General features: G+C 35.6%; 1 non-coding gene across 1 annotated transcript; it reads right to left on the minus strand.

Annotated features, from left to right (window-relative positions):
* Positions 1-5,427: 5,427 nt before the first annotated feature.
* Positions 5,428-5,695, minus strand: LOC143672387 (small nucleolar RNA U85). Its single transcript, XR_013169839.1, has one exon. It is a non-coding gene; the product is annotated as a small nucleolar RNA U85 (small nucleolar RNA).
* Between the last annotated feature and the right edge of the window lie 3,234 nt (positions 5,696-8,929).

Here is an 8,929-nt window from a genome sequence, read left to right on the forward strand (position 1 = left end):
TCAAGAGGACTCTGCAAATATTTATTTTATTCTCTACCCAAATTACTCTAGGATGTGTTGGGGCATCACACTAACTTATACAAACCAACAAGATCTCACTATGTATTCAAGGTTCCATGGAAAATTGGTGTTCAAATAAACTAGCCATACAAGTTAAATTAGATAGTGTGCTGCAGAAAATATAAACTTTGCACCAAATAAACATTTCTTCCTTTGGTCTCACAAAGAAACTGAAGTTTTAAAGTACAGTCAAGGGTGGGCCACGGTGGCTCAGCAGGTAAGAGTGCTTGCCTGCCATGCCTGAGGACCCGGGTTCGATTCCCGGTGCCTGCCCATGTAAAAAAAAAAAACAAATAAGTTATAAAAGTAGGGCAAAGATAAAGCACAGTCAATATCAGCTTTTACCCTTTAGTCTGATTTACCCTAGTTCTAACCAGATCTGCTTCATTCACAGCTCTAAATGAAGTCTGATCTCTTTTTCATCTTTTTAAACAGTTGCTGTATGGGATAATGCTGACATTCAGAGCTGCAGAACTATAGCTCTGAATCGCATGTGTCACACAGATAACCAGAGTTACAGGGACCAACCAGGTTATACACGAAGAGCTCAGTATCTCAGAATTTAGAAATAACAATTACAACTCAAGAATAAATGTGGCTTCTATAAGAGCTTACAATCGAGGAACCTTTACAATAAACCTTCTCCTAATAATCTGAGCTTTCGGGTTTAATTCTTAGAGTTTGCATGTTATTGTTAGTCCATATTAGTAAGGCGTTATGAAGTTTGTCTTTTCGTTTCTGCTTTATTTCACTCAACATACCATACTCAAGGTCCATTCACCAAGTTGCATGGCTCACTTTATTCCTTCTTGCAATGGGTCAATATTCCATTATATGCATAGACCATAGTTCACCCTTCTGTTCATCAGTTGATATACCCATAGGTGACCTCCATCCATTGCAAATTAGTGAATACTGCTGCCATAAATACCTGTGTGCAAATATCCATTCATGTCCCTGCTTTCAGTTCTTTGAAGTATGCATCTAAAAACTGGGTTACTGTATCATATAGCAATCCTATACTTAGCCTCCTGTGGCATCACCTCACTGCTGTCCAGATGGGCAGCTCCATTCTACTTCTCTACCAACAGATAACAGGGAATAATACACCCCTCTCTCCGCATTTTCTCCAGCACTTATATATTTCTTTTTATTTTTAAAACAGTTTTATTCACAAACCATATAGTTCATCCTAAATAGACAGTTGTTGGTTCTTGATATAATTACTTAGTTATACATTCACCACCACCTATTTCTACAAAGACATAGGAAAAGGAAGAAAATAAAAATTAAGAAGAAAAGAATAAAAAAAGTGAAAGTAAAATATATATAAATAAAACAGAAACACCAACATCAAAAATTCTGTGTTCCTCCATTAAATCCCTCTTTTATTGACATTTAACTTTGGTATAATATCATTGCTACATTTACTGGAAGCATATTACAATTTTACTGTTAACTATAGACTCCAGTTTGCACTGATTGTATTTTTTCCATATACCTTTCCATTTTCAACACCTTGCAATGTTGACACTTATTTGCTCTTCCTCGTGCATAAACATTCTTATATTTGTGAGTTTAATCATCATCACTGTTCACTCTAAGTTTTGCTAAGTTGCACAGTCCCAATCTAGCTTCTGACTTTACTTATGGTGTCCTACATGCCTCTAGCCTTCCTCTTTCAACCATATTCACAGTCATCTTTTTTTCAGTGTACTTACAATGTTGTGCTACCATCAGATTGTACTGTACTATCCATTTATGGATTGATGAGATCAATCCTGCTGAACATTTTGTACTACATCATCAAATGCCTGATCTCTACCTTCTTTCTATCTCCTGAAAACTTGTGTTGTCTAACTCTGAAAGTTCGCTTACTAATGTTAGTCATATTAGTGAGACCATGTAGTATTTGTTCTTTTGTTTCTTGCTATTTTCACCCAACATAATACTTTCAAGTTTTTCCACGTTGTTGCATGCTTCATGACTTTATTCTGTCTTACAGCTGTGTCATATTCCATCGTGTGTATATACCACAGTTTATCTATTCATCAGTTGATGGACATTTGGACTGTTTCCATCTCTTGGCAAGTGAATAATGCTGGTATGAACATCGGTGCGCAAATGTCCATTCATGTCCTTGCCTTCAGTTTCTCCAAATACATAACTTATATACAGCTGTACTATTTGGCAATTCTACTTTTAGCTCCCTGAGGAAAGGTCAAACTGCCTTCCAGAGTGGTTGCATCATTCTACATTCCCAGCAACAGTGAATAAGTGTGCCTCTTTTTCCATATCATCTCCAGTACTTCTAATTTCTGTTTTGCTTTTTTTTTACTAATAATAATGAGTCTAGTGGGTGTGAGGTGACATCTGATTGTGGTTTTGATTTACAGTTCCCTAAGAACCTATGAAGTTAAGCATCTTTTCATATGTTTTTGAGCCATTCATAATTCCTCTTTGGAAAAGTGTCTGTCCATGTCTTTTGCTCATTTTTAAATTGGGTTGTTTGTCTTTTTGTTGTTGAGTTTATGATCTCTTTATATATTCTGGATATTAAACCTTTATCTGATATGTGGTTCCCAAATAGTGTCTCCCATTGCAAAGGCTGATGTTATACTTTCTGGACAAAGTCCTTTGATGCACAAAAGTGTTTAATTTTGAAGAGATTACATTTATCTATTTCTTCTTTCATTGCTTGTGATTTGGGTATAAGGTTTATGAAATCACGACATCTTAAGCTTTATGTTCTTGGGTCTAATGCTCAGGTCTTTTATCCATTTTCAGTTCATTTTTGTAAAAGTTGTGAAATAGGAGTCCTCTTTCATTCTTTTGGATAGGGATATTCAATTCTCCAAACACCATTAATGAAAAGGCTGTTTTGTCCCCACTGAGCTGGCTTGACCACCTTATCAAAGATCAATTGCTCATAGACGAGAGGTCTATTTCTGAACACTCAATTCATCTCCATTGATAAGTATATCTACCTTTATGCCAGTACCACTCTGTTTTGACCACTGCAGCTTTTTAATACGCTTTGAAGTTAGGTAATGTGAGACCTCTCACTTCATTACTCTTTCTCAAGATATTTTTAGCTATTCAGGGCACCCTACCTTTGCAAATAAATTTAATTATTGGTTTTTCTATTTCTGCAAATTAAGGTATTGGGATTTTAATTGGTATTGCATTGAATCTATAATCAATTTGGGCAGAATTGACATCTTAACTGTATTTAGTCTTTCAATCCTTGAGCACGGTGTGTCCTTCCATTTATTTAGGTCTTTTATTATTTTTAGCAATTTCTTGTAGCTTTCTGTGTATTGGTCTTTTGCGTCCTTGGTTAAATTTATTCCTAAATAGTTAATCCTTTTGCTGCTAATGTGAATGAAATTTATTTCTTGATTTCCTCCTTAGACTGTTCATTACTAGTGTATAGACATGCTACTGATTTTTGCATGTTCATCTTGTATCCTGCCACTTTGTTGTGTTCATTTATTAGCTCTAGTAGCTTTGCTGTTGATTTTTTCAGGATTTTCTACATATGGTGTCTCATGTCATCTGCAAACAGTGAGAGTTTTACTTCTTCCTTTCCAGTCTGGATGCCTTTTATTTCTTTTTCTTGTCTAATTGCTCTAGCTAGAACTTCCAGCATAATGTTGTATAACAATGGTGACAATGAGCATCCGTGTCTTGTTCCTGATTTTAATGGGTAAGCTTTCAGTCTATCCCCATTGAGGATGATGTTGACTGTGGCTTTTTCTTATATTCCTTTTACATGTTGAGGAAGTTCCCTTCTATTTCTATCCTATGAAGTGTTTTCATGAAGAAAAAATGTTGAATTTTGTCAAATTCCTGCATCAATCGAGATGATCATGTGATTTTTCTGTTTTGATTTATTGATATGGTGTATTACATTAATTGATTTTCTTGTGTTGAACCAACTTTGCATACCTGAAATAAATCCTACTTGGTCTTGCTGTATAATTATTTTAATGTGCTTCTGGATTAGATTTGTAAGGATTTTGTTGAGGATTTTTGCATCTATAATCATTAAAGAGATTGATCTGTAATTTTCTTTTCTTGTAGTATCTTTATCTGGAATTTGCATTAGGTTCATGTTGGCTTCAAAATATGACAGGTGGTTTTCACTCTTCAACTCTTTTTAAGAGTTTGAGCAGGCTTGGTGCTAATTTTTTCTTGGATACTTGGTAGAATTCACATGTGAAGGATCTTGTCTTGGAATTTTCTTTTTGGGGAGCTATTTGTTAATTTACGCAATCTCTTTACTTGGGATTGGTTTGTTGAGAGCATCTCTTTCTTCTTGAGTTAATATTGGTTGCTTATGTTTCTCTAGAAAGTTATCCATCTGTCTACATTGTCTAGCTTTTTTGCATATAGTTACTGAGCTGGTTTGAAGTATGATGTACTTAAGAAAAGCCATGTTTTAATCCTGATCCAACCTTATGGGGGCAGCCATTTCTTTTAATCCCAATTCAGAATTGTAGGGCAGAACCTTTTGATTAGATTATTTCCACGAAGATGTGGTATGCCCAATTGTGTATGTGACCTTTTGATTAGATTCCGATGTGACTCCACCATTCCAGGTGGGTCTTGATTAGTTTCCTGGAGTCCTTTAAAAGAAGAAACATTTTAGAGAGAGAGAGAGCAGATGTAGACATTTGGAGAACAATCGCTTCAGAGAAACAGAGACATGGATGTTTGGAGGTGCTTGGAGTCCAGCAGACATCGCCATTTGCTTTCCCATGGGAAAGCGAAGGAATTCCAAAAGATGAAAGCCATCTCTGGAGAAGCAAAGTGAGGGACCCCCACAGGAACAGTGGATGAAAGCAATGGAGCCCATGAGCAAGGTACCTGCAGATGCCAACTACATGCTTTCCCAGTTGACAGAGGTGTTCCAGACCCATTGAGCTTTCTGATATATTGAAAAACATTTTTAAATTTCACTTTTAATTTATTCTCTGGCTTGCTAGTTGTTTAACAATGTACTGTTTAATTTCCGCATTTGTGAATTTTCCTGTTTCTTCCTCTGTTATTAATATTAATATCACAGAGTCATTGCACTGAGGTTGAAGAAGATAGTTTGTACGATTTCAAGCTTTTTATATTTGTTGGCACTTGTTTGCCATAACATATGGTCTAGGCTTGGGACCTTTCAGGGTGCACATGAGAAAAATGCTTATTCTACTTTTCTGAGAGGAGCATTGTGCATGTATTTGTTAAGTCAATTTGATTTATAGTGCTGTACAAGTCCACTATCAGTCTAGATAAAACTTTGTCAATTTTGTTGCTTTTTTCAAAGAACCAATTCTAATTTCATTGGTTTGTCTGTTGTTTTCGTACTCTCCATGTCATTTATATCTCTGTAGCCACAACAGAAGATAGATCCTTTGGGACCCCTTAATCTGATACCTCGAAAATGCCGTCTCTACTCTCTCACCCCAGTTACCACAATTTCTCTCTGACAACTGGAAGAATCACCCAAATTAATTAGAGGTAATTCAAAAGTAGGGAAAAGTTCTTGTTGATCTGCACTTACAGTGAATGCACATAACTGTATGTTGCCCACCAAGATTATAGACCTTTTTTTAATAATAAAGGTTTTTAATAGATATAACTTTCCCTTTAAGCACTGATTTTACTGCATTCTATAAGTTTTGTTATGTTGTGTTTTCATTTTAATTCATTTCAAAGTACTTTTAATTTTCCTTGTTACTTCTTCTTTGACCCATTGGTTAAGAGTGTATCTATTTAATTTTCACATATTTTGAATTCTCAAATTTACTTCTTTTATTGAATACTAATTTCATTCACTGTGATCAGAGAACATATTTTGCATGACTTCAGTCCTTTAAAATTCATTGAGGCTTACTTCATGGCTTAATATGGGGTGTATTGTGGAAAAGTATTCCATTCCGAATGCACTTAGAGAAATATGTACTCTGCTGTCATTAATTAGAATATTCCGTAGATTATACTAGATGTAGTTTGTTTATAGTTGGTCAAGTCTTATATCTCCTTGCTGATTTACTGCCTAGTCGTGCTATTCATTAGTGAAAGTGAGGTATTCAAATATCTAACTACTACTGATGATGTGTCTATTTCTCCCTTCCTTTCTGTCAGTTATTATTTCTTGTTATTTTGGGCTCTTTTGTTAGGCAGAATTTATAATAGCTTTGACTTTCTGATATAAAAAATGTTGTCTTGAAAGTCTATGTTTAAGCGTGATTCAATGATAAGAATGCCCGCCTTCCATTTGGGAGACCCAGGTTCGATCTCCAGACCATGCACCGTCCCCCCCAAAAAAGTCTATATTTACAGGTGCCTGAAGGATTTACTGACTGAGAGGTAGATTGGCAAATAATGGTTTATACATATGCTAAAATATTGTGCTGCTACAAAAAGGAACCAAGTTATGAGGCATGCAATATCATGAATGAACCTGTGGGACATTTGGTTAGGCAAAATAAGGCAAAGACAAAAAAAGCATTTATTGTATGGTCTCATTTAGAAAATGCTTATAAGAAAACAGGGGCCTACATTGTAAGCTCTTGTAGCAGTCACATTTTATCTGGAGTGGTAATTATTATTTCTGAATTTTTGAGGCTATTTTATATATGTATGACATGGTATTCAGAGATAAAAATGAAGGCAATCAGATCAAAATTAAGGTAATTCAGAACACAGGGGTAGGAAAAACATTGTCTATATTTTAGAACCTCATCTACTCTTTGATACCAAAGAAGGAAAGGTTTATTTTGTCCAGAACCTAAATGTTTTGTAGTACGTAATTTACTCAACCTGTCTAAATAGCTCATTTAAACATTCGAAACATAAGGAGCCCAAAATAAAAATAAGGGCCTTTATTCCTGTATGGCTTAAGGTAATGCCTGGATATATCCTAGAATATATTAAGCAGGTAATCAAAATGTATTGGCAAAGTTCCTTGAAGGATGGGAGAAAAAATATGGAACTATTTCACTTTACCACTGGGGAACCCCCTGATACTGTGTCAAACATTAGGGACACCCAAATCAATAGGCCAAGCCCTTGATCTTGAGGCTTGCTCTTGTGAAGCTTACGTCTGTAGCAGAAAAGCTTAGCCTACCTATAGCTGTGTCTAAGAGTCACCTCTGGAGGACTGCTTTTGTTGTGTAGATGTGGTTTCACTCTAAGCCCAACTGTGCAAGTGAAATCATCGCCCTCCCCTCTATGTGGGATATGACATCCAGGGATGAAAGTCTGCCTGGTAGCATGAGAGATGATAAGTATGCCTAAGAGTTATTTCTGGAGGACCTCTTTTGTTGCTCAGATGTGGCCTCACTCTCTCTAAGCCCAACTCTGCAAGTGAAATCATTGCCCTCCCCTCTATGTGGGACATGACATCCAGGGATGAAAGTCTGCCTGGTAGCATGAGAGATGATTCCAGGGATGAGACTGGCCCTGGCACCGTGGTATCAACAATGCCATCTTGACCAAAAGGGGGGAAAGAAGTGTAACAAATAAGGCATCAGTGGCTGAGAGAGTTCAAATGGAGTTGAGAGGCTACTCTGGCGGCTGCTCTTATGCAAACTTCAGTTAGACATTGCTACCTATCATAACCTCCCAAACTCCAACCAAAACCATTCCATCGAATCCTAAAGAACACCTAGGGCAATATATAAGGTTCTACAAAGGTTCCACGCACTAGGGTAACTTTCCAGAAACCTACAACCTCCAAATGGGTCCCTGAACCAGATAAGTCCTGAAACCTAGAGGGGCCAGCCTCTCCAAACATAAGCTAGTTTCATCTTCTTACCACATGTTATTGACACCCTTCCCAACATGAAAAAGTTAGAATGGGCACGGCACAAATACCCCTAAAGAGTGGGATAGAAAGATCAAAGGTGATGGTGAACTTATATAGAGAAGGTAGAGTTTAACAAACAAGTATGGTTACTGGATTATTATATTGATATTACTTTTAGTCTCCAGTATCTTAGAGCAGCTAGAAGTAAAAACCTAAAATTTTAGAATTGTAACCATACCAAAGTCTGAAATCTGTTTTACAACTAATTGCTGTGCTGTGCTTTGAAATTTATTGCTTTTCAGTGTATATGTTATTTTTCATGAAAAAGAAAAATAAGTCAATTGTAATGATAAAAAAAAATTTATTCCATCTAGCCTCCTATATTCTGTAGCAGCTAGAAGGAAAAATCTGAGATGATGGTATGGTAGCCCATGACACTATGGGATCTTTCTTGTAACTATTTGTTGAAGAGTGTTTTGAAAACTATTGTTTTTTCTTCTTTGCTTTGTCTACACATTATTTTACACAGTAAAAACATTCTTTTGAAAAAACAGTCTATGTTTCCAATATTAGTATAGAAACTCCAGTTCTCTTTAAATTTTTGCATGGTATTTATTTATATGTTCATCCATCATTTATTTCAAACTAATTGTGTCTTTGGATTTAAAGTGTCTTTTCTGGACAGTATATAGTTGGATCATGTTTGTTTTCCATTCTGCTAGGTTCTGCCTTTTGATTGATGTGCTTGGCACAATTTTATTTAATATAATTACTGATAAGATAAAATTTACATTTTCTATTTTACTATGTGTTTTCTGCATGTTTTGTGTCTTTTTTTCTTTCTCTTGCCCTCCATTATTGCTTTCTTTTTTCTTAAATAAATATTTTCTTGTATTCCATTTTAATTTCCTTTTTGATTTATCACTTATTTTAGTTATTTTTTTATTGGCTTTCTTGGGAAGTACAATTAGCATCTTAATTTAAAACAATCTAGTCTAGATCAATACCAACTTACTTTCAGTAGTATACACACACACTCAAAATTCCTTCAATATAGTTCCA

This window comes from Tamandua tetradactyla, chromosome X (assembly GCF_023851605.1).
Source record: "Tamandua tetradactyla isolate mTamTet1 chromosome X, mTamTet1.pri, whole genome shotgun sequence".
Classification (NCBI taxonomy): Eukaryota; Metazoa; Chordata; class Mammalia; order Pilosa; family Myrmecophagidae; genus Tamandua; species Tamandua tetradactyla.